The sequence below is a fragment of the Talpa occidentalis genome, unplaced genomic scaffold, assembly GCF_014898055.3.
Source record: "Talpa occidentalis isolate TD23 unplaced genomic scaffold, MPIMG_talOcc4v2.1, whole genome shotgun sequence".
NCBI lineage: Eukaryota > Metazoa > Chordata > Mammalia > Eulipotyphla > Talpidae > Talpa > Talpa occidentalis.
The window spans coordinates 99,495,210-99,522,054 of NW_026555331.1; the positions used below are offsets into that span (position 1 = coordinate 99,495,210).

The 26,845-nt window shown below is 40.0% G+C and overlaps 1 long non-coding RNA gene across 9 annotated transcripts in view; it reads left to right on the top strand.

Annotated features, from left to right (window-relative positions):
- LOC119248466 (uncharacterized) overlaps positions 1 to 26,845 on the top strand; it is a 495,811-nt gene that overhangs the window by 465,123 nt on the left and 3,843 nt on the right. For 3 of the 9 annotated variants that reach the window (XR_008550758.1, XR_008550756.1, XR_008550759.1), the window contains exon 9: positions 4,219 to 4,498. The exons of 1 other annotated variant lie outside the window; for it this stretch is intronic. This is a non-coding gene — a long non-coding RNA (uncharacterized LOC119248466). Of the gene's footprint in view, positions 1 to 4,218; positions 4,503 to 26,845 lie in introns of those variants that run through there. 5 more of the 9 variants (XR_008550755.1, XR_008550757.1, XR_008550760.1 and 2 more) reach the window with 5 other exon arrangements.

Below are 26,845 nucleotides of genomic sequence, written 5' to 3' on the forward strand. Positions count from 1 at the left end.
CTAATATGTGGGTATTTTTCCCCATGTGGTGAAATGGGCTAGGGGGATTAAAAAAAAAAAAGTCGGGGACATATTTTTAAATCATGTTTAAATCCTGCAATTATAGCATAAATATATATTTCAGAGCCAAGAGCTTCCCTAGTGGTAGGCTAGGAACTCTTTTTCTAATAACTCTCTAATTGTAATATTTGACCTTCCAGTATCTAGAAAATGCTGAAAGTAGTTACAATGAGAAAACTTCATAATTTCTGGATCCATGCTTGATGCAAATATCCAGAACTATCTGAGAAAGGATAAAGCATTTAATGCCACTCTCAAAGACCCATGATTATGAGTTAGATTTCTGTTACATGGAAAAAATAAGAATTAAGAAAAGGAACTGGCTGGCTTATTCTTGACTTACAATCCAAATGAGATATCTTTATGGAATAATGAATCTGCATGCGAGTTCAAGTGAGTTTCAAGCTGGTTCCCTGCTGTACTCTTAAAAGTTAGTCTTCGTTATTGGTTTCCAAACAATAATCCTTAAGTTAATGCTAGATAATTGCACTAGGATTTTCCTTGGAATTTCTGATCTAGTAAGGGAGTGAGGCCTAAGCATCCATATTAGTGAAAAAAATTCCCCAAGTGATTCAGCGGAAATAGAAACCAATCTGCTCAAGGAAATTCTTTGGGTTTATAAAGTTCTGACCACAGAGTCTGCATGAACGTCAAGAGAAGTAGAAGCCAGGCTGACAAGAGGAAAATTGATTATAATTCAGTTTAAAGTGTGGTAGCACCTGCTACCACTTTTACTCCCTCAACACAGAGTACAGGGAATCTGCATTCACTGTCAGGCATGTTTTCCTAAAAACTGAGTGAACAATCGGAAAAGCAGAGCTTCTATGTTGGTTCCCTCAGAGTAATGCCCCTGTCTGGCATTCCTGATGCCACATTTTGACATCTTCATCTTGCCCTCTCACCAGAGGCGAAATCAACTCAAGCATTCCTCCCAGCCCAGGCCCAACCTGAACACAGAGTCAGAAATCCCTCTCAAGTGAGAAATGAGGGCAAAAAATGATCCAACTTATAAGAAGGAGAAGAAACCCAAGCCACTTCATCTATTGTCCTCTCTTAAATATGATGGCCAACCTCCTATGCCAAGGCTTGTCAGAATTAGCATTATAAAAGACAGACTAAGAGAAACAAGATAACAAGATAACAAAAAGTGGGCCATGAAAGAATCAGATAATTTAGGTAGAAGAATAAAACTTTCAGGGGAGGTGCAGTCTGAAACAGTGTTTTCCAAACTTGTTGAATAGATGAATTACCTGGGGGTTAAAAAAAAAGAAAAAAGAAGTCTTGATACCCAGGCTGACCCCAGACCAATAAATTGAGAATCTTCGATTATGGGACCCCATGTGTCAGCACTTTTTAAGACTCTGCAGATAATTGCAATGTGGTGTCAGGTTTAGTATAAATGCTCTAATTAACATGTACACAGAACCTCAGTAACATTTCATAAAATAAAAAATAGATGTTAAAAAGTAAAAGAAAAAGAAATAAATGATCAGAACAAGTACTCTTAGAGATTAAAAATCATTTCTAAAATGAAAAAATAGAATACAAAGATAGGGAAATAACCAAAAAGATCTGATAGTGAAAAAGAAAGAAATCAAGGGCCTCCCCGGTGGTGCAGCAGTTGAGCGCTGGGTTGTGAACCTGCCCGCGGCCTCTGCGGCGCCGGTTCGATCCCCGGCTGCTCCCCGGCCACTGGAGGAGGGTCCCACATGACGCGCAGACCTCTCCTGCCGCCCGCTGCTCCCCTCAGCAGTGTACTTCGGTCCTTCTGCCTGCTCTGCTCCCGTGCTTCTGACTGTACCCAGTGCATGTATAAACAAACAAACAAACAAATAAATAAATAATACATGCCTCTTTAAAAAAAAAAAGAAAGAAAGAAAGAAAGAAATCAAGAAAATCAAACCAGGAGGAATAGCATTCAACTTAATAGAAAGTATTCTCAGAAAGGAAGCTCGAAGGACATCTTTTACAGGAAATTACCAAAACAATAATAGAGGAGAGTTTTCTCCAAGTTAAGCGAGAGAAGGGAAGACAGAGAGCAATGGAAGGGAAGAGGAGGGAGGGAGGGAGGAAATATTGATAGGAGGAAAATTTATTTGATTGATTGACATAGTAATAGTAAACAAGGTTTAAAAAAAAAATCCAAGGGAGGAGAATTTTGTCTTTTGAGAAATGAAAATGATGGAATATAATAATGAAGAATCCATTTGATCTTGATACTATAACTATTTTTCAAGTGACTTAGGCACTTGTGACATTCACTGATTAAAAAAATATATACATATATATAGAATCCTGGCTAACAGTTCCACCCTATGTTAAGCAGCAATCATGTAGTCAAAAAAATGTAAGCACTGTTTCAGCTTTTACAACCAGCCTAAGGATAAAGCACAGAAGACCACTTTGTGGTTAAAGGACCAAAATGTAAATATTGCAACTAATCTGCTTAGTTATAACAAGGGGGGAGATGGACGGGGAAGGGGGACCTAAACATGCAATGGATTAAATAGGATAAAAATTTATTTCTCTCTCGTATAGTGGTCTGGAGGTAGGTGGTCTTGTCTCCAGGGTTGCTCTGCTCCACAGTGTTTCAAAGAACCAGGCACATTCCAACTTTTGCACTGTCATTCTCTAAGAGATCCTCATCTATGTGGTTAAAGTTGACTTACTGCCAGTCCGTCTCTTTGCCCCTATGCAAATTTTATAGTTTTGCAGGCTATAAAATGCCTCTTTGCAAATGTTAAAGGATGTCTTCTTCAGACATGCATTTCACATCAAATGGAAGGTAACTTTGCAAGAAAAAGAGTACACAGATAAATTAAAAAACAACACCCTATTATGAAGGAGGCAGCTCCATGGGACCATGGCTAAGGGAAAGTGTATTTTGTATCAAGAAAAAGGTATCTTTTCTGCTGGGTGGACAGAACACATGGTTTGGTGGATGGAGCAAAGAATACCAAAAAGTCCAGATTGGATTCCAACCTATAGAAAGGAGAAAGAAAATGTCTGCAACAGCAAGCTTTGTTTTCAAAAAGTTGACCCAGAAGCTGCATTTTTCTTTATCACACATATCCCTTAGCTGAAACTTAGTCATATATCCATAGTTGTGTAGATAAGCTGAGAAATGTCTTAAACTAAGCACTTTGTACTCAACCCAGATAGATCAGTCTCACTGCAAAGAAACAGGAAAAAGATACTGGGGGAATGCTGGCAATTTTCACCACACTCAACAATCTTGCAAATGTACGTGAGAAAAGGTAATGGACATAAGGTGCAATTGTGGGAAGGGAATTCTGTGGGGTCTCTTTTATAAGAATACTTAACCCATTCTTTTTTTTAAAGATTTATTTATTTATACAAGAATCGGGGTACAGGCCAGATTCACAGAAGGGTGAGAGGACTCACCAGAGACAGAGCAGGGAACAGAACAGGTAGACTGACAAAATACACTGCTGAGGGGAGCAGCGGATGAGATAGGAGAGGTCTGCCAGCTATGTGGGACCCTGGCCTAACGGCTGGGATTGAACCGGCACTGCAGAGGCTGTGGACAGCCTCACAGCGTGGCGCTCAACCACCTGCTCCACCAGGGGAGGCTCAACCCATTCTTAAGGTTCCACCTTCAGGACCTAAGCACCTCCCAACGACCTCATCTCCTGATACCATCACATTGAGCGTTAAGATTTCAGCATATGAATTTTGGGGAGACACACTCAGACCATAATAATGCCTGACGCATCTCTAACTTACTTCAAAAAATTGTTTGCCTTCATACACTTTGATAGCATATTTATATAATAATAATTCCAAGATGTCAATTTTAAGGAAAGAATAAGATTATGACTTAGTATTATTTCCCCTTGATCAATAGTTAGTTATTATTGATAGTGTAGAAGCATGTGACTTTACTCACACATATAAATACTGTTTGTGGTATTGCTATAGATCTGTGACTGCCAAATTCTATTTTGTGTAAAGTCTATCAAAAAGGGAAAAAACAAAATTATATGCACTGCACCATCAAGAATATTTCTGAAATTTGAGAACTTCTATTTTGACCAGAAGTTTGTAAAAAGTAAATCATTCGCTGACAATTTCCCATAGAATAGCTTCCATCTCCAAATAAGCTTTGTTTCTTCTCTACCACCTCTCTGCTTCTAGTGCCTGTTCTATAGGACACATTCATATCAACCTTCAACCTCTAACCCTGCAGCTTCGTGTCAAGATTTCGGGTGAGCTGACTTACTTGTATAGGTGTCACTCCTATGCTGAGATGGTTGTTACTTAAAAATATGCAGAAGTGTCTGTCAATTTCATAAATATGTAACCCAATAAACACACACCAAATTTGTCTTTGAGTCTCCAACTTCCTTTTAGGTGGTTCCCCAAAAATGCCAACAGTAACCCCCAAAATAGCCAACAAAAAAGGGAAGTGTGAAAGAGGGAAGTCCGAATGGAAAGAGACAATTAACCAATTATAAATTTTTAGAAATGTATACAATTGCAATTTTTTGACAGTTGAAAGTCAGTAGTTATTTCAAGGATAATTTATCCCCAAAGACAGCTCTATAGTGGAAATTAAATGGAAATGAATTCAAAAAGAGTAAGAAACAATGTGAATTTCTGACTACTGAAGTAAATCTTGTGCATGCATTTTAAATGGATAATGAAGGTATCGAATCTATATGGTATTTAAATTATCTCCTTATATTTTTAAATGTGCTGTATTACTTTCAATTTTTAAATGCCATAGTTAAAGTGTGCTGAAAATTACATCCTTTAACCTTTTAGATTTCTGATAGAAAATTTTAGATATTAACTTTAAAATGTTGATGGGGACATAGGAGTTTTCAAAATTATTTTAGGAGGTATATGAAGACAAAAACTGAAGACCAATTTCCTAGATTCTCTAAGTTTTTCACCTATACAAGATAATTCATCAGTAATCTGTCAACCTGCATGGCACTTTAGTTCCCCATAGAAATTCCGCAGAACCATGAGTTAACACTTTGTTTTTCATTAGTCGGATTTCAGTTTTACTAAGATAAAAATGATCCTTCCCTTAAAAAAAACTTTTGAATGCCTTTATTGTGCTAGTCAAGATTCCTGTACAAGTACAAGATAGGGAATAGATTTTTACCTTGATACACTGCCATAATCTTTAACACGTCATAATTCCATTTTCCATCAAGTTTAACACTAAGCTTAAATAGTTGCCCTTAGCTAGTTTCTTAGCACCTACTTATTCTTTGACCACCTTAGCTGTTACTTGCATTAGACCTACTTTACTTATCTAAATGACTTTGTAATAGTACAATAAATTGAATGGATTGCCTTGTACCTGTAATTGAATGGATTGCCTTCTTTCTTTGACCTTTAATGCACCCACTTGTTATATAAGTAATACACAAACTAGCTTCGATAATTTCAGCTGAATTAAGCAAATCATCAACCTAAAACAAAGGGAATTGAAACACTAAGATTAAATGACAGTATTATTGACAACTAGATAGTCATAAGAGTACCAAATTAATAGTGTATTTATGAAGTAGTCAGAAACTTAAAAGACCAAAATTATTACCTTTTCCTCCCACATGGCGTAGCAGACCTCTCCTGTCCCACCTGCTGATCCCCTCAGCAGTATATTTCAGTAGATCTGCCTGTTATGCTCCCCACTCTGTCTCTGGTGAATCTTCTCACCCCCCATCTCTACACCCTGCACCCCAGTTCTTGTATGCATAAATAAGTAAAAAATAAATCTTAAAAAAAATTCTAGTAGAGTGTTTGTGATTGCTTGTCCTGAGGTTTTGATTTCTTAATCTTGAGGCACTTACTGTCTTGTGTTTAAGTTTGTTTATATATGCCACCAAGGACTTAGAACCACCCATGTCAAATGACTTCCTTGTTTAATTAATTTAATACAAGACATTTGAATTGAATTTTTGTTTGTTAGTAAAAGGAACAACAGGCCCAAAATGAATTCTTTTATGATGAGCCTCAGCCAGATCTAGTACCAACCCAATTACAGTTTCAGCCTCTCCCAAAAATGGAAGTTTAAACCAATCAATCTAGAGACTCCTGGTCATTACTCATAAATTAATTAATTACTTAATTAATTTTTAAAGATTTATTTTATTTATTTATGCATACAAGAGCTGGGGTGTAGGCCAGAGGTGCGGGGTGGTAGGGGGCAGCTGTGAGAGGATTCCCCAGAGACAGAGCAGGGAACAGAACAGGCAGACTGACTGAAATACACTGCTGAGGGGATCAGCAGGAATGACAGGAGAGGTCTGCTGTGCCATGTGGGTTAGCTCCCTGGCTGGAGATTGAACTTGTTGCTTCAGTGGTTGCCAGTAGCTTCACAATGCTGAGACTTAACCCCTTGCACCACTAGGAAGGCCCAAAATTAAAATTATAATAAGACACCACTCCGCTAAAGGAAAGTGAGTTTACCTGAAATGTTTCTTTTCTCTTGTTAACAATCTTGTTCCACTCTGCTGACTAAAAGTGCCTTTGATTTTGTATAAATTGCTTAGAGACTTTCTTACCTGTTATAACTAATTACAGCTCTAAATTTATTTTAATGAATTTTTTTTAACAAGTTCAAATAATGTGTTTCCTAATCTGATTTGCCAGTTTCTGGCTAAATATAAGCCTATCACTGAAAATGTACAACAGTGTGTGGATTATGACATGCTGTGTCCTCAATCCCACTCCATATACTACCCCTGATGGTGGTTAACTGAATAGCAGAAGCTCCATGAAGGAGGAATAAGGGGGAAGTCTTTTTCTTGGAAATGCTAAGAGCTGCTGAGTGGACAAGGCAAATGGCCAAGTTATGACAGCATCAAGGAGGGAGCATGGGACGTGCTGGGCTCCATATACAGCTGTCTGTGAGGTAGGAGATTAGGACTGGATATGAGGATCTGCAGGCCAAAATGAAAGGATGCGTTCACAAAGCAAAAAGTTTAATGCCTAAACTCTACAAACATTTTGATTGATTTCTTTTATGTGACTATGTAAGATACAATATTGATAACCCACGGAAAAGCACTTAAAAAGCCAAGATTCAAATGTAGATGTAATTGTTATAAACTATACCTCTGTGAAGGGGGAGGTTGATGCCACTTCCCCCTATACCTTTACATTCAGCCACCTTGGATTACAAGTCCCAGCATAACCATGAACCAGACTTCCTGATCAGGGGAGCTATGGGGCCCGAGGGGTGGGGTTAAGCAGCCATGGTTGGCTCATAACTGAACACAGGCAGCCTCTGGTGTCTCTTCTTCTCCAGCACTCTCTCACTTCTGCACCTTCTCTCCTGGCGGCCCTGCCTTCATAGTCCATGTCCGGGAAATGGCCCTGCTCCTGTCGCCCTTGTCCTGTCACACTCAAGAGTCCTTGCTGCTCAGGGGGCAGTGGGGCTGTGGTGCCCCAACTGGACAGTCAGTAGCCTGACTTATACTCTGGTACTGCTGGGGTAGGAGAGGACTTAGAGGAAATATGTGGAGTAGAGACTTGAAAGAGATATTTGAAGGAGACAAGTGTGTGAGAGACATGAGGGGAGGCTGACAATGGCAACTGTTATTTTGATTTGTACTTTGATTTTGCTTCTTTTTGTCCCAGATCTGCCTTACCCCTTTCTTATCATTCCCTACTAGGAGCTGCCTTAAACTTGTGGGCCTTTAACTACCTTAAACTTACGCTTTTGGGCCTTAGAAGCCCTATTTTTTTTTTCAAAGATTTATTTATGTATGCATACAAGAGCTGATGTGTAGGCCAGAGGTGCAGGGATGGTGGGGTGCCAGAGGATTCATCAGAGACAGACTGGGCAGCAGAACAGGTAGATCTAGCAAGGTACACTGCTGAGGGGAATAGCAGGAGAGGCAGGAGAGGTCTGTTGTGCCATGTGGGTCACCTCCCTGGCCAGGGATTGAACTCACTCTGCAGTGGCTGCAGGTAGCTTCATAGTGCTGTAACTTAACCCCTTACGCTACCAGGGAGGGAGATGCCCTATTTTTGACCCAACCCTGTTTGGCAGGGCATTTGCCTGTGAGGGGATGGGTAATTTGGGGCTTTTATTGGGAAAGTATTGTTAGGAATATCCTTTTTTCTCTTCTCTCTTTATGCATAATAATTCTATAAAGATCTTTCACTTTCACACTAGAGTATGCTTTCTTTGTGTTTGTGTGCATGAATGGCCCTAGTCTGGAGTCCCTAGGTGCCCCTTGATTGCATGCTATCATTATCATCAGTTTTAAATGAACCGTTTGTAGCCACTCTTTGGTTATTGCAACTGTCCCAAGTAGGTTAACTCACTCATGTCTTCAGAATATAGTTAAACATTAATTATTACAAAGTTAAATGTAAATACCCCAGTGACCGGAAGGTAGTATGAATTTATGTTGGCTTTTAACAGTGACTTATAAATTTGAGAGCCTTGTGGGGATATACATTTTTAACTATGAGGAATTCCATATTACCAACACTATCTTAGTTTGATTGTCAATGATATATCAGGAAAATCTTATTAATATTTATCCTAGCAATTTTGAGAATAAATCTGTGATCCTCTTAACATCTTTTGCTTCTTTATTACTCTTACTGCCATGGTTAAACTGAATTTCTTTAACAGTTTTTCATAGTAGGAATAGCTAAGTAAAGCTCAAAGTATGGTGGCCAATCTTTTATTTGGAGACTATGAGTGTTTGTATTATATGTACATTTCTTAAGTGATAAGAGCAATGGGATTTGGTGTTAAAATATTTGGTGTTTGTCCTCCATTTCCTGAAATAGCTCTGGAGTGAGTGAGGTTAAATGATCTCTTTTGTTAATCATAACAGGTTCCTGTCAGTCATATCTGAATATATGTTAATGAAGTGAATTTTGAAACTTCCCTAAGGATGGGAGTTGTTTCCCAGAAGAATCAACCTTGTGGCTAGAGGATTGAAACTTTCTGTCCTGCCCGCCATCCTTTGGGAGGAGGACTGGAAGTCAACTTAATCATCAAAAGCCAAGATTTAATTAATGGGGCCTACATAATGAAGCTGCCATTTAAAAAACTGCAAAAAGATGGGGATCAGAGGGCATCTGGGTTGTTGAACACATGAAGGTGGCGAGAGGGTGGAGCCCCTGGAAAGGACATGGGAATGCTTCCTCTTACAGAGAGAATCCTAGCTGGACAGATGTTAAATGGTGCAGAGAAAATCAGGATTTTGCCCATAGGTGCAGGGGGTGAAAGCATTCACCAGAGACAGTAGAGAACAGAAAAGGCAGATTTACTGAGTACCCTGCAAAAGAGGGGGGCAAGACTGGAAATATGGTCTGCACTTGAAGGGGGGCTCAAGGCTCTTTATACTCTCTCCTGGCTGTGCATCACTTTGCTCCAGTGATTTGCTGGCATGTCTGGTCTTGGGCATTGACCTTTCACACAGAAAGGGTCCTGACTGCTTCCACATTCCTAGAGTTCTGCGATCCTGGTCTAGGTAATTGGTCTTAGGCCTGGTTACTATGGCAACCTCATGTATTCCCCTCATCTATTCAAGCCTCCCAAACTTGACTGGTGGGCAAGGAGTGGGGGCTTAGTTTTTAAGGTTAGTAATAATACCTGGACATTGAAGAGATAAAGATTTTATTCAAAAAACTATTGCAACAAGGGTAAAGAAATTCCAATATAGAATTGAACTCAATTCTACATACAACCAGAACAAATAGAGATTTATAGTAAAGGGGAAAGTTGAGGGAGAGGGGCATTGACGGCTAGAAAATTACCAAAAAAGACAGTAAGTCTGGGGGACTCTGATGGAACAGACCTACTAGGATTCTGACTGAAGGCAGGTCAGGTTCATCAAATACCACCTAGAGGAGGCCTGTGGGATGAAGAATTTGATCAGATATGGAGGGTTGGGAATTCTTGATAAACTGACATAAAATTTTTGCTGAAACTGGATTCCACAAGGTAGTACATGGATGGGCCTTATTGGAGAGAAGGATCAGGGCAGCTAAAGTTTGGTCAAGCAAAAAAACTTGCCAATCCTGTCTCTCCCACTTGGATGTTCATTTATATCCTTTCAAATAACTTTGTAACAAGTAGACAATAGCATGTACAGTGTTTCCCTGAGTTCTGTGAGCCATTCTAGGAATCTTAGGAGGAAGTCGTGAAAACCTTCAATTTATGGCCAGTGAGAAGATCAGGAGCCGTGATTTCACATGTGGACTTGGATTGTACCTCTGAAGGTAGGGTATTGTAGTCTTGTGGGAATTAACCCTTACCTGTGGGATCTTACACTAACTTCAATTAGCTAGTGTCAGAATCGAGTTAAATTATAGAACACCCAGGGGTCTGGAGAATTAGAGAATTCCTTGGTTCCGGACAAAAAAAATTACCATATATTTGGTGGCCAGAAGTGTCAGAAGAGAAGTATTCTGTGAGTAGAGTCTTACTTAAGATAGTGGAGAGACACAAGAGTAATTTTTTTTTACCCTACGGAGCAGTTGAGTTCAGGAAGTTAGGATTTTCTTAATTGTAATGATATAAAAACCCAACTGAAACTAGCTTACTTATTTTATTATTAATTAATACAACCAATGTTTTGGAAGTAACACTGGTTTACAACACTGTGTATGATTTAGAAGTATAGGTTCACATCTCTTGAGACGTTTGTTACTGATGTCATTTTTGGAATTGATGGGTTTTGAGAGTGGGAAATGTTTCACCAGAGCTCCCCTTTCAGTGGCACGCTGCAAGTTTCCCCATGAGACAGAGATACCAGTTATATTTTAAAAGAGCAGGTTTATTAGAGAAAGGGAGAGAAGAGTAAAGGACACTTGCAGAGACACAAGCGGGTGGAAAGAGCTGCCCCGAGGGGCAGGTTTGCTGAGAAAGGCCTTAGGAGAGCTGCCTCTGCTGAGGAAGGTCAGTGCAGAGAAGCCCCGGCATGGTACAGGTCACCGGCAGGCAGAAGGGCTGCTGCCCTGCAGAGGGAGAGAGCTGGTGAAAAGAAGTACCTGCATAGTCACAAGTAGGCAGGATTGCTGCCCCTTTGTGGGAGCAACGTTAGGTTTTATCATCTTCTTTCGGTAAAGAGGGGCTCATCTTTGTGGGTGGATGGTTTGTTCCTTAATCTCCATATCTTCACCTTCAGGTCTGTGCTCCTGAAACTCACTACAGCACTCTGATAGTTTCTATAATGGATTAATGGCTATGTTAATCCCTCCTACCTCCACCTCCAGCTCTTGGCATTGTGTGAGCCAGCTTTCTGATCTTGTGGCGCCTCCTTTCCAGTTTTTCTGTTCTTATCCTCCATCATTTCCATACCAGACCCACCACCAAGGCACTATAATCCTCCATGAGAGTCCACTGTTCCCCCACTTTGCTCTCTACCCTTCCCCTACTCCCAGGAACCCTCAATTTTACATGAAGTAGCCTACTTAAAATAGAAATTTATTGACAAATAATTCAGAATGAGAAGGGTATGTTTGTAATCCAGGTTCAAACAATATTAAGTTTCCTTCTCTTGGTTCTATTTCTCTTTTTAAGTTGGCATTTTCTTTTCCATGTTGCAGAGATAATGGCTAGTAATAGTCCCACAGTTATGCCTTTCCACATTTCAACTCCATGCTAAAGATGAACTTGTTCTATTAATTTTGCATAGAGTGGGTTGTATTCTAGTTGTTATCAGGCAAGATGAGGAAACCCTGAGACCCCCAAACATCCCTTCTCTAAATGGATTCTGCCATCCACCACATCAAGATAAAACATACTCTATGTGTAAGACCTTAATAGAAAGTAACTTTAATACAATTAGTGTGCAATAAATAGAAGAGAAAGAGGGGCCTCCCTGGTGGTGCAGACGGTTGAGCACAGTGCTATGAAGCTATCCACAGTCTCTGCAGCTCAGGTTCAATCCTGACCGGCCGGGGAGAAACCCATATGGCGCGGCAGACCTCTCTTGTCTCACCCGCTGCTCCCCTCAGCAGTGTATTTCATCAGTTTGCCTGTTCTGTTCCCCGTTCTGTCTCTGGTGAATCCTTTCATCCTCCCGTGCATCTGGCCTGTACCCTGGTTCTTATATAAATAAATAAATATTAAAAAAGAAGAAGAAGAAGAAGAAGAGAAAGAATATAGTTAAAAGTTTCAAATTAAACACCCAAAGTTACCCATCCCCTAATGAGTAAATGCCCAGCCAAATAGACTTGGCCCACAACAGGGCCACTGAGGCCCAAAAGCTTTCCACAAGTCTAAGGCACCTTCTCACGGAGAGCCATAGGAAAGGGGCAGAAGGGGCCAGGCAAATCTGTGAGGAAAAGAACAAAATCAAAGTCAAGAGAAAGGCTGCCATTGTCAGCTTCCCCATGGGTCTCTCACCCACATCTCCATCTCTTTCAAGTGTCTCCTTCCTTGTCCCCCAAGTCCCTGGTATAAGTCAAAAGCCAAGAAGCAAATACGCTTCTTCACATGTCTCTGCTCCATGTGCCCCATCCAGGTCTTCTTCTAACCTAGTGCTTCTTCTTTCCTCTCTCTATGCTTCTTCTCTATTTCCCTCAGTTCTTTTTCCCAGTCCTTTTTAGCTTCCTCTCACTGCCCAGCTCCATCCTTCCTTGGGTGGGACAGGGAACCTGGAACCTCCCCTTTCTGTGGATATCACATGGTTACACAGCTACAAAGCATGACTAAGGAAATTGCCCAAGGCCCAAAATGTTAGTAGGGAGGGACCAGAAAGTGTGGAAATGACTATAAATTTAGGAGTATGCATACAGTAATTTAACCTATGCTATTTTAAGGGAATAACTGGACAAGGGTGGGATGCTTGATACCAATGTTTGAAAATATGAAAATCAGGCTCAAAATGGAGTCCTTCTTGTAGACCCCACCCCCCGACTACCTATTGCAGTTTCAACTACTCCCAAAAATGGAATCCTAAACCATTCAATCTGGAGTTACCTAATCAGCACCAGTGAGGTAATCTGTATGATGAAACCCCCCCAAGCCTGCCCCCCAAGCCTGCCCCCCAAGGGAAGGTGGCTTTACCTGAAATTATCTTTTCTTTTACTGATCACCTTGTTGCACCTTCTTTCTGCCTTATAAATACCCTCCATTTTATGTAATCTTTGGAGTTACCTGTATGGGATGCTGCCTGATTCATGAATCATTTGATAAAGTCAATTAGATCTTTGTCTTGGAACTTGTAAAATTTTTAACACCAATTACAGGTCCTACTCTGCTGGGGAGAATAGTCAAAACAAAATCAATTGGACCATTATTTAGTTAGGCTGCAGGGTAAGCCTGACTAAAATTCAGCAGAACCTCAAAGGTCTTGAAGCTTTCTGAGAAATTTTAATACTATACCCTAAATTTTCCAAAATTCCCATAGCTAGCTGTCCAAAGAAGTTTTGAGATCTTCGGAGTTCCATAGAGGCTCTAGGGAATCCCAGTAGATTTAATGTGTCCTGAGGACACTTGAATTCCCTGGATGCTGGGCAAACTTTGTAATGTACTTAGAAATGTACTCCCGGGAACTTGTTAGAAATGTAAATTCTTAGGCTCTTACTCTAGAACTTCTGAAGCAGAAACTCTGGGGATAGAGCCCAGAATCTGTGTAACAAACCCTCCAGTGATTCTGGTACAACTAAAGTTTGAGAACTATTGATCCAAGCATACTGGAAATGAAGTTCACCAACCAGACTCTTAAGACACCCTTAAGAGTAGGTATTCTGATTCCAAATTACTCCCAAAGGATACTTGAATAACTCCTAACCAAATTCTTAAAGAATTATCATGGCTTTACTGTGGATTATACTGTTGACTAGTTATTTATTCTGTTAATAAATGAACTATATAATTATATGAAAACAAAATGTTATGGTAGACTTTTTTCTTCATCCAGTCTATATAGCTGTTGTTATTATCCAAATTAATAGTGGTAATACTTTCTGATTTATATAATGCAATATAAAATTGCCATAATTGTATTTCATGAAAAACATAGCTTGTACGGTAATGCTAAAGTGATCAATATAATGTGACACCCTGTTTTGCAGAAATATAGGAATGCATCCAAAAGTTTATTCTTGGAAAGTTTTGATCATAGTTTTTTAAAAAATGCAATTGTGTATATGTTATTAGTAATAAATAGCTTGAAAGTCAATCACACTCTTTGTTCTGATAGAGAAGTGAAAGAAAAAAGTATTAAGATGAAGGTGAGAAAATAATGAGAAGCTACACTTGCAGGTCTCTAACAGCTAATATCATTAGAGTACTTACATGTGCCATATATTATGTTAGAAGCTTTGACAAACACCAACTTAATAGAGTCTTAAAATATTCTTGTGCAGTTATTATACTCCTGAGAATTAACTCACTCCACTTCAGAGAAGAGGTAACAAGGCTTCAAAAAGTTAAATATAAAAATTTGCCAAGAGTTAGACAACTGGTGAATGAGGAATCTTAGCTCAAACCCAGTGCTTCATTATAGCCAACTCCTAACTACCAAAATATGAATTAGAATAATTCATAAGAAAACATAGGCATAGGGCCTCCCTGGTGGTGCAAGGGGTTAAGCACAATACTGTGAAGCTATCCACAGTAGCTTCACACTCTGCAGCACGAATTCCATCCCCGGCCGGCCAGGGAGCTACCCACATGGAGCAGCAGACCTCTCTGTCTCACCCGCTGCTCCCCTCAGAAGTGTATTTCAGTCAGTCTGCCTGTTCTGTTCCCCACTCTGTCTCTGGTGAATCCTCTCGCCCCCCGCTCACCTCCTGCACCTCTGGCCTGTACCCCAGTTCTTGCATGCATAAATAAATAAATCTCTAAAAAAAGAGAAAACATAGGCATAATCTTCATGATCTTGGCTTAGACAGTGCCATTTTAGATAGAACAAAAAGCATAAGCAACCAAAAAGAAAACTAGCTAACTTGCCCTTTATAAAAATTAAAAACTTTTATGCTTCTAAGAACACCATCAAGAAAGTAACTACTCACTTAATGGGAGAAAATATTTTTTTAATTACATGTCTGATAAGACCCTCAAATCTAGAATACATAAAGAACTATTTTCACCAGAACTGGACCTGGCTAGACCATAATCTTGGACTTTCCAGGCTCCAGAACTGTGAGAAAATAAATGTATGTTGTTTAAACCATGGAGTTTATGGTATTTTGTTATAGTAGCTGGAGAATACTTAATATACAACTCAATAATAAAAAGACAAATAATCCAATTTAAAAAATAGGCAAAGCATCTGAATATACATTTCCCCAAAGAAGATAAGTAAATGGCTAATAAACACATGAAAACATGCTCAATATCATTCCTCATTAGGAAAATACAAATCAAAACCACATTGAGATATCCTCTCACAAGTGCTTGAAAGGCTGAAAACAAAAAGATAGACAATGGTTGGCAAAGATGTGGAAAAACTGGGACCATAATACACTGATCGTGAGAATTAAAGTTGGGGAAGATACATGGAAAACAGTCTGGCAGTTTTTCAAACAATTAAACAGTTACAAAATGACACAGCAATTCCAATGTTAGACATATACCTAAAAGAAAGAAAACATGTCCACACAAAAAATGTGTGCATGAATGTTTGTTACAGCATTATTCACAATAGCCAAAGGATAGAAACGACCAAACATCTATCACCTGTTGAATGGATAAGCAAAATGTGATCTGTCTACACAGTGGAATCTTTTTCAGATATATATCCCATGGATCAACCTTGAAAACATTATGCTAAGTGAAAGAAGTCAGTCACAAAGACCACATATTGTGTGATTCCAGTAAATTAAAGGCCCAGAACAGGCACACCTATAGGGACAGGAAATAGATTATTGGTCAACTTGCTAGGACTAGAAGGCTGGGTAATGGAGTTTGTGTGGTAAAATCTAAAGCACATAGGACTTCCTTTTGTAGTAAGAAAATGTTCTAAAATGGACTCTGGTGATGGTTGCACAGCTCTAAATATATTTGAAAAACAAATGGGTGATTTGCCTGGTATTATTGAATAAGAGTTGAGAATGATTAGAATCCTTGGGAAAGTGAAGTTTTAAGTATTAGGGCAAATGTGGTATCACCTATTAGGGTAATATGGTAGGAATTGGTCACAGATAGCAAACTGTTTCTGCCCAGTGGTGAAAAATCTATTAAAATTAGATTCTGTGCATGTGCAGGAGTGTCAAATCTGCAAAGGCAGAATTCTTCAGCCCAGAGTCTGCAGAGTAGGGAGGTGAATGGGCACAAAGTGGCTAAAGATTAGAAGGCAGACATGGTCACCATCTGTCCTCTCTGCGGTTCTTTCTTCTCTGACCATTTCTATAGTCTTCTTTCTCTCACCTTCCATCTTTCATTGTTCATCCATCAAATGCCCATCTCCTTAAAGGCTCCACGCGGCAGCTTCTACTCTTCTTTACATGCTCTCCCTTGGTAAGCACACACTCTCCCAGGTTGCTATTGCCAGGTATGGTCTTCTGAGTGCATATATATATATATTCCCAGCTTAGACTTTTCCTGACCATCAACCCCAGTTATTCATCTGCCCACCAGACATTTCCATCTATTGCCCCTCATGTGTCCCAAACTCAAATGCCCAACATCACTCCTTCCTCATCCATTTTATTGTCCTGTACACCCTTTTTTGGAAAATCGAAAGACTTTGAGAGTTAGAGCAGTTTTGCACACAATGCAATAAGGATTTCATAGGGCACAATAAAATGAAAACGTTTACAGACACAAACAGAACAGGGAAGTGAGAGAGGATATGATAAATTACTCCTTTGATCAACTTGCTCCTTTGGTTGACAGCTTTTAGTTATTCTTTCATGTGCAGAGATAACCCTAACTCTATATGCTGTTACTTAAATCTGGATTTCACCACAAATTTAATACAGCATATACTGACAAAAATAATCCATGCATATATGAAGAATTGTGATATAGACATTGATGTCAATTAACTTATGGTCTAGCAAGGGAAGCTCAGAAGTAAACAAGAAATTTTCATACAATGCAACAAATGTAAATAAAGATTTAAGCATAAACCTCTATGCCAGCACAATAGGTTATTTTACCCAGTAACTGGGGGGAGAGGGGGCGAGTGGGGAGGGAAATTTGGTAGAAACAATTTTTGAAACCAGAAGAGCTCCTGAAACAAGATCAACAGAAGTTAGAGGAGAGGATATCCCAGCATGAGCTTGGCTTTTCTATGAATCCCCTCAGTAAGGTGGGTGTCAGGAAGGACAAGTGCAGAGATATGAGGTTTAGAGAGAGAATCTGGTGAATGTAAAACAGAGAAGTTTCAGTGAGTAAAGTAGGAGCCAAATTGAATAGGGAGTGAAAAAGTGAATGCAAAAAGGGATAGAACATTTTTCTAATAAGCTTAGCTGTGAAGGAGAAAAGATAAGGCAAGAGACAGATAGATGGGTGTGTATGTTTTGGGGGAGTGTTTCTATGTGCATTTCTAAGATAAGAGGGATATGAGAAATTTAAATGATGAAGGGAAGAAGCCAGAATTAAGAGGGAGTTTGTGGAACAGTGGTGGAGCAAGGTGCCCAATATGGGAGAGACTGAGAAGTTGAGCAAGATGAAGGTTTTAACTTCATTCTGTAGAATTAGAAGGAAGAAGCAAGGATAAGTGTGGTGGATAGGGTGACAGGAATTTGATAGATTTCATTTTCTAAGTTAGCAAGAGAAAAATAGGGTAGAGTATGAGGATTGTTTAAAATAGTTTTAATGACTATAAACTGATTGAGTTATGATAGCAAATGAACTGGTGTTTCTCATGAATTTGGGGCTCAGCTAAATTAGGAGTAAATAAGTAAGAAAATTGCAAAGACAGGAATTTGCAATTTGAGAATGGATGTGTTATTGTACAATTTCAGAAGTATATCAGTCCCAGGTGATGATAAGATCTTGGCCTGGCAATGGGGCCAGGTGGCTAATTGGGAAAAAGATGTGACGATAATTAGAAGTAAGAAGTTAATAAACTGAAAAGGGCCTCCCCGGTGGCACAGGTGGTTGAGCACAGCTCTGTGAAGCTGTCCGCAGCCTCTGCAGTGCCGGTTCAATTCCCGCCGGCCTTGGAGCAACCCACATGGCAAGTAGACCTCTCCTGTCTTGCCCGCTGCTCCCCCTCAGCAGTGTATTTCATCAGTCTGCCTGTTCTGTTCCCCGCTCTGTCTCTGGTGAATCCTCTCACCCTCCCACGCATCTGGCCTGTACCCCGGCTCTTGTATAAATTAAAAAAAACCATAAAAATCTTAAAAAAAAATTAACTGAAAAGCCAATGAGTCGAATGTATCATCCATGTGTGTATTAACTTTGCCTGTTGGATGGCAAGTCTTAGGGAAAAGACTAAGAGTTAACATCTCTGGTGAATGACAGGGAGAGAAGAGATACAATGGTGATGGTCAAGGGAAGAGGATGACATGACCTCAAAGATAGAATTCCAACAAAAGAATGGAAGAATAATGTGGAACCTATCTTGCTGCTTCTATTGTTTATTCTCCACACAGCAGGAGTTTGGTTTTTTGGTTTGTTTTGTTTTGGGGTTTTTTTGGTATATATTTCTTATGTTATTATTCTACTCAAAACCTGCTAATGCTTTCTACTTCCAATATCTTCACCATGATCTCACTATCTGGCTTGCCTATCTTTCCTCTCTGACTTCTTCATTTAGCACTTTAATCTTTGCCTATCCTAGCCCAGCCACACTGACTTCCTTGTTATCCCCAAGCATGAAAAAAAGTGTCCTCACCTTGCACTACTCTTTTTTTTTTTTTTTAAGATTTATTTATTTATTTATACACGTACTGGGTACAGTCAGAAGCGTGGGAGGGTGAGAGAATTCACCAGAGCCAGAGCGGGGAGCAGAGCAGGCAGAAGGACGGAAGTACACTGCTGAGGGGAGCAGCGGGCGGCAGGAGAGGTCTGCGCGCCATGTGGGACCCTCCTCCGGTGGCCAGGGAGCAGCCGGGGATTGAACCAGTGCTGCAGAGGCTGCGGGCAGCTTCACAACCCAGCGCTCAACCACTGTGCCACCGGGGAGGCCCCTGCACTGCTCTTTACTATGCTTGGAAAACTCTTCTCCAAGTGGCCCACTTCCTCACCTCCTTCAGATCTCTGCTCAACTCTCATCTGCTTCACAAGGCATTTCTGATTTCCCCCTTTGCCCACTCCTGTAGGTAATCCTTATTCTACATTCCTGCTTCATTTTTCTACACAGGAGTCATAACCAACTTTATATACACTTACTTCTCCTTACCCTTCCCTGTAACCTGCCAGCACCCACTCTGAAGACTGGAAGTATGCAAAGGCAAGATTTTTTTGTAATTCTGCATTATATCCCATAGAAGGCATAAATGTCTTCTTGAATGAAGGCAATGGCAGTACACTATAAAAGTACCTTAACCCTAACAATGTGAAGCATGTGAGAGAAATGCTTGGATATATATAGGAAGGGAAGTTGTTGCCGTGTAATGGAATCCAGTGGGAACCCTGAGAAGTAGACCAGTGGGCAGAGGTCATTTTTAGGAAGCCCAAAGCAATATGGGGACACAAAGACAGTGATGATGGATGATCAGAGGAACTTTTTAGGAATTCTCCAAGGATGAGGATGTAATGACATTTGCTGATTTAGTTTCCAACAGACTTAGAACCATCAGCCCTTCTCTGGATTGATTGCACTCCTGAAGGAATCCACATGAGAGAACAGCAGCCACTGGGGTGTGAGAGGAACATAGATTTGCTGGAAAGAGTTACCCATCCAATTGATGATATGTTATCAAGGATTCCCTGGCAAGTTAGGGAACAGATGGATATTTAGAGATTGTTTAGTACCAGGACACCTTACCAAGAATTCTCCACAGCAACAACCCTGAAGGTGAGGGATTGACACGAGAATAATTTAGGTCCTGTCAGACTTTGTTTACTGTCCCCACCTCAGATGCGCACTTCCAGGCATTTCTTGCCTCCACACCTATGCTTGCATTGTTCTCTGTCTAGAACTCCCTTACCCTCCTGTACAGATACTTCAGAGGACTGATGCTGTTGGGCTCTCTGTCAGAACATTTGAACTTAATTTTTCCACAGAGAGAGGAGTGCTCAATGGATAAGAGCTTCTGGACTCAGATATCCTGCTGCTTGCTAGAAGTGCGAGTTTGAGCAAATGATTTAACTTTTTCAGGCGTCAGCTTCTTCATCTGAAAAATGGCGGTTATGATATGTTTCAGACAAACTTTAGGTTGGCATTTGGTGCATCATAAAGCTTTCAATACTTGTTAGCTGTGTTTTTGGGTGACTAAAAATACTGGGCAACTCAAGCATAAAGTACAAGGTTCTCATACCTCTTTCCTCCTGACTGTTACTAGTAAGGAGCAGAGAGCAGGCCGGGAAGCTAGAATGCTCTGGTCTCTACCTCAGGGGAACAGGCTGCAGTCTAAACTGCCACTTCGTTATTTTAGGCAAGACACTCAACATCTTTGGGGTGCTATAAAGATCAGAGAGTAAACATCTGTGAAAGCATTTGTAAACAGAGTGTTTGCTTTACCGAAAGCAAGGAACTGTGGTTGAGAACAGAAACAAATTTAATTGCCTCTGTTTTGAAAATCTTACCCTTAGAAAATTCACTACAGGAAAAGAGAGACTCTTTGTCTCACTTTGATTAGATTATCCTGATTATCTTCTGTTGCCTTCATTATAAACAAAACAAAACAAAAAAACTCTTAGTGCTAGGGAAAATCTTTCTGAGCCCATGACATGCTTCCTTTTCTCATTTTAAATCTGGTTGATCTACTAAACAAACCACCACATTCACCAAAATAATATGCATCTTTGTGGTTTAAAATCTGTTGCTGAGCAGTGACAAAGGAGCTCTGTAGGGAATGGTAATGCGATTAGGATGGTAGGTAACTGACTTGGGGCGAGTAAGAACACCCAAGCCTTCCTACAGGATTCCTGAGAAAAATATTATCAGAGACAGGTTAGAGCAAGGTCTCTGGTGGGGGTCATGTGGGTTCAAATCCCAGCTCTTCCACTTCATTTCAGGGCAACCTTGAAAATTATTAAAACTGAGTGACTCTATTCCCACATCCATAAAACTGGAACTACAGTTATCCACCTTCTAGGGTTACTTGGAGATGAGTTGATATCTGTGATTTATGTGAGTATACCCGAAGTTTTTGCTATTAATATATGCACAGGGTTCAGGCCAGGAAAGACATTTCCTTCAGCATTAAATGAACCTTCCCAAAAGCTAATGCTCTCCAGGAAGCTATGACATGGCAGAGGGAACACTCATTCTGTGTAGGCTGGAGGTTTAAGTAATATGGCCTAGTAGTTTTCTCCTTCTCTTTCCCATTTTTTGTAAGGTCACAGCCAAGTTCAGGAAAGGTGGATCTAGAACACACCAATCAGGTAGATCCGAGCCACCATCTGGTTGTTCCTCGTACCTAGATCTGAGCGCCCATCTGGTTGTTCCTCCCAGAACAAGAGGAGTCATTCCCAAATATTTTTCTTCCTGGCTTATTTTGCCTAGCTAATGGAGAAGAGGGAGGAGGAGGGGAAAGCAAAAGGAAGAGAAGGATAAGGAAGTGGGAGATAGGGGAAAACTCGGCATCCCTCTGAAGTGGGAGCCAACTCCTGGCCCCATCTTTTCACTTCTACCTCTGAGAAAGAAAGATGGTAGCCAGAGAGAGATGACTGGGTTTTCTGCCAAGTATAACTTACTCCCTGAAGATGGGAAGTGTTCCATCTCATGAGTTGCATGAAAGATAGACAATCTGAAGAAAGAAAGGTCAACAAATAGCAGGGGGACTGGGCCTTCGCCCACGGAACAGCAGGTGGCCCCTCACTCCTTTTCACCTTTCCAACCTCATAAAAGAAAATGCATTGCAAGAGCCCAAAGAATGGGACCCGAGAACACTGTAGTCTAGACCAGCACATGGTAGTCTAGACCAGCATCACATGACATGGCGCTCTTGTTAAAGTGCAAAGGTAGCCTCAAATTCTGCATTGTTAACAAGTCTCCAGGTAATTTCATTGCTGATGTCTGAGGCCCTCACTTAAGAGTAGCAAGAGTTTTGGTAACCTGGAGTTGTGTGATGCCCAAGAATGCCTTGTGATATTGCCCAATTGTGAACACTTGAACTTAGCCAGTCTATATCTTGGGTATGGAGAGAACAGAAATTCTCTAATCCTTAATCTTGACCCCAAACTTTTGAACGAGTGAAGGGAGACAAGGAGGACAAATGTGTTTATCTTGGCCAACCAGTTCTGTGAGTGATTTTTCCAGTCTCTTCTCAGGGTTGGTTGCAGTAAGCCTAATGTGCCTATTACATCTTGGTGACATTTTGTGAACTCTTGGCTTATGTCTTAAATTGGGGGCTGTGGAACAATGTCATTTATTCCCATCAGGGTGACAGATAACTCCAAATGGCACTTTTAAAAATCTTTTCCTTATGACTACCTAAATCATATTAGTCCTTCAATTTAGCTGTCATCATTGACACATCTACATGCCAGTGTTTTACATAGGTAATTTTATTTAATTCTTCCCAAACAATATTTTAAGATAGAGATCATTATCTCCAATTTATATATGAAGGAACTGCGGCTAAGAGAGGTTAAGTAATTTTCCCAAGGTTACCCAGCTATGAAAACACAGATGCAGGCTGGCAACCCAGGTGAGTTTAATTTTACTCCTCTCCTTTTATTACCTACATGCCATCCTGTAGATAACAGACTACTTATTAAAATTCAGAAGACTTATTCATTATTTTAAAACAAATTCAAATCTCACTTTATTTGATATCAACTGACTCCCTTGATATGAATTTATCATAAAGCTAATGAGGCCTACATTTCCAGAACTCCTCCATTATAAAGGTGCCTTCCAAGGCTCTCTAATTTTTATTCATAATTTTGCATTCTTGTTCTTAAAAAGGCTCCCCAAATTTTAAAATGTTGGGTTGCACAAAATCTGAACCTGCCTTCTCTTGCTCCCAAATACATAAACCCTCTCTTACAACACTCTTAGTAAGTAGTAGTTCAGCTTGTACTTGAGTACCTCCAATTTACAGCAGCTCATAACCTCACAGAGAGTTTGTCTCATTTCACATAGTTCTAATTCCTCAGAACTTCTTTTTATACCATGCCAAAATCAACATCCACCTATTGATTGAAATTCAAGCCCTCTGATACTCCAGAAAGTAAACCTTATCCCACTCCATCTGATAGATCTGAAAGTATTTCAAGGGTGTTATGGTTTCCTTTCCCAAACCATCCTCAATACTTATAACCATTCCTCATCTCTTGCCATCTGGCCCAACGTCTCTTCCAGTTGTGGATGTCCTTCTTAAAAAGCATTCCAGGTTTGGCATGGTTGACAGAGAACAAAACAACCCCTTTGCTGTATTTGTCTGTTGACGACTTTGCATTTTTCACTGTGGATATTGAGCAATGCCGTTGTATTTGACTCATTTCTGTAGATTGTCGAATCGTGTTGTACCCTACTTTGGTTTCCTACCTCAGACTTCATAGTTCTGTGAGTAGCTTCCTACTTTTCTTGTGATGTCATTCATATTATATGATCCGTTAGGAGTTGGTAAAGGTCAAGGAGTTGGCAGGATTTAGCAAGGCTTCCTGGCACATTCCTGACACATTCTGGGAAGACAGCAAACTCACAGCTCCACAGCTGTCCTTGCATATAATACGACCAGGACTTTACGCCTTGGCAGGTGTTCTTCCCCACCCCTGAGTGATCACATTCTTAATCTTGATTTTCTCAAGCTACTTATGACATTTGGAAAACAAATCTTTATAGGAAAAGCTCATCAAATGGGATAATTATGATATTGAAGGGTTACATTTGCCATTCATGTACTTTTCTGTGTAAATTTGTCTCAACCCTTTTGCTTTCTGCTTTATTGTTTATAGTTTCCCCTTTGTCTTATCTGGAGACTCATCGTCTTTTTTTTTTTTTTAAGATTTATTTTATTGATTTACGCGTAGAACTGGGGTGTGGGCGGGTGAGAGGAGTCACCAGAGACAGAGTTGGGAGCAGAACAGGCAGATCTACTGAAATACACCACTGAGGGGAGCAGCAGGTGAGACAAGAGAGGTCTGCTGTGTCATGTGTAGGTTAGCTCCCTGGCCAGGGATTGAACTCAAGTCCTAGCGGGGATAACACTGAGACTTAACCCTTAGGCCACCAGGGAGGCCCCAGATTAATTAATTAATCTGTGGTGATATAGGGAAGAGAAATCCCCCAAGCCCATGCATCTTCTACACTAGCAAGTATATCTATCACACTAAGGTATTAAGTTCTGTTAGAGGGAAGCCAAATAATATTCTTTACAGGTTTCACCTTTGTTCTCCTACATCTCAGCCCTCGACCTCCACCCTTTCTTTCATCTTGCCTTGTATACACTGAAGAGTCCCTCATGTTACCTTCATGCCTTTTTTGTTGTTGTTGAACAATTAGGTCTTTTAGGTAGAGAAATTAATAAACTTCAGAGTTTAAATTCTTTGGGAGATAAAAGGAGAAATCTTTTCCCCATTAAATTTTAATGAAGTTGCTTTGTGTAAGCTTTATAGTAAATTGCTTTAAAAAATTAAATACAGATAGATCTTAAGAATCAAAAAAGCCCCCAATAACCTCAGAAGCTATTTGCACATAGAAAGCACTTTAACTCAGACTGCTAAGTTTTAGATAGGAAAATAACAAAATTAAAGCAATTTTCTTAAAAGATAATAAAAACACTATGAACCAGAAAGAGAAGAAATCCAAATTAACTACTAAATGCCTGCCCCAAAGATTACGTCAGGTAATCTTCCTAATAACATATATGGCAGAAATTATTAAGATTTTACATATAGATGAGGAAACATGGAGCAGATAAGTAATCTGCCTGGTAACTGAGAAGGGAGCCCTTCTTGCCTGGGAGCAGCTAATGTTCATTGGACTTTACCTCACTCTTTCTAGAATGGCCAGAAGCCAAGCTGCATGAATTTCATTATGGATGCCCTTAATATACCTGCATATTCGGGCCTCCCTGGTGGCTCAAGGGGTTAAGCACAGCACTGTGAAGCTGTCCGCAGCCACTGCAGCATGAGTTCCATACCCTGGCCAGGGAGCTACCCACATGGCACAGCAGACCTCTCCTGACTCCTGCTGCTCCCCTCAGCAGTGGATTTCAGTGGATCTGCCTGTTCTGCTCCCCACTCTGTCTCTGGTGAATCCTCTCACCCCCTGCACCTCTGGCCTCCACCCCAGTCATGTATGCATAAATAAATAAACCTTTAAAAAAACCCTGCATTTTCATAACCCCTCAAGAATCTGGGTAGGCAGGAAGAGTAGTATTTCATATCTTTGAACTGAATTTGCTCTTAGATGAACTGGCTATTTATTCCCCTGAGTCCTGTTTGGCTAACATGCGTAGACTAAAGATTTGGTATTATCACAAAATGCAGTAGCCTCAGCAGAGAATTGTTCCTGATATTAGAGAGAAGGATTGAGTCTAAAACCTAAACAAAAACCATTAGCTTTAGTGGAAATTCTTAAATATCTAGTTTTGAGTTGATTCATTTACTGTGAATTTTTTAAATGTTCAAGGGAAACTTTTAGACGGTTTAGAACAACAAGTTTATAGATTCTTGGGTTTTATATTAACATTCACCTTACTAAAGTCACAATGTATTTTCTCAAGCCTTCAATCCAATTTTCAAATCTTCTAGGTCAAGTCTAGAAGTATTTGAATAAAATTTAAAATTTACCTTTACCCTTTAATTTGAGTAATGCTCTACTAGTCTCAAAATAAACATAATATTTTCTAAATAATCTCATATAGGAACTAAACTTATTAACTATTTCAAACCACATTCTTAAATTTAATATAATTGAATCTTCCAAGCATTTTAAATGCCCAAAATGGCAGACTCACAGCCCTATCATGCAAATGGCATTTACAAATTTGCATGATATATCTTTGGAGCTAGGCTGAGTTTTGCTTTCCTTGAGAAAGTGGCATTTTTCTCCTTTCTGATAATGAGAACTACACAACCAATCATGTTTCTTTATTTGCTCTGACTACTAGGAAGTTTTGAGTTAAACTTGTAGTTCAGATAAAACAGACATGTCAATACTTCTGGTGGTCACATTTTTCTTTTTTTCATTGTAACTGGTTTTCTATTTCAACTCATATTTTACTATTTTATTATGTATGACTGAGTTCTTTGTGAAAAGAAAATTATTATCAATGAAAATAAATATGGAATTAGAATCTGAATTTAGCAATATTATTATAACTATTTGCCCTTGGAATAGTTGAGAGATTTATTAACGATAACCATCATTAAAAAACCAATGCGTGTTGCTATTATAAGAATAGCTGCTTAGTGTATTTCAGTAAATCTTCCTGTCCTGCTCCCTACTGTGTCTCTGGTGAATCCTCTCACCCACTCTCCCCAGCTTTTGTATGCATAAATAAATACATCTTTAAAAAAAGAAATTGAAAGGTCCATGCAGGGGGCCGGAATGCAGGAGCCAACCAGGAAGCCCACTTGGGGGGCAGGAATGCGGATACCTGCCTGGAGGACAATGAGCCTCCCCCCACCCCCTACGAGTCTCTTCTCAGACAAAAAACCTCTACCTGCCCCACAAACTTTTCCCGCCATACGAGCCCAACTACCCACCTGACCTCGCCTCACCCTATAAAACCCTGCTTCCCCCTAACAACGTGCGCAGCTTCACTGACCCCCACCTTGGGTGCGTGAGGTCCGCCGGGGGCG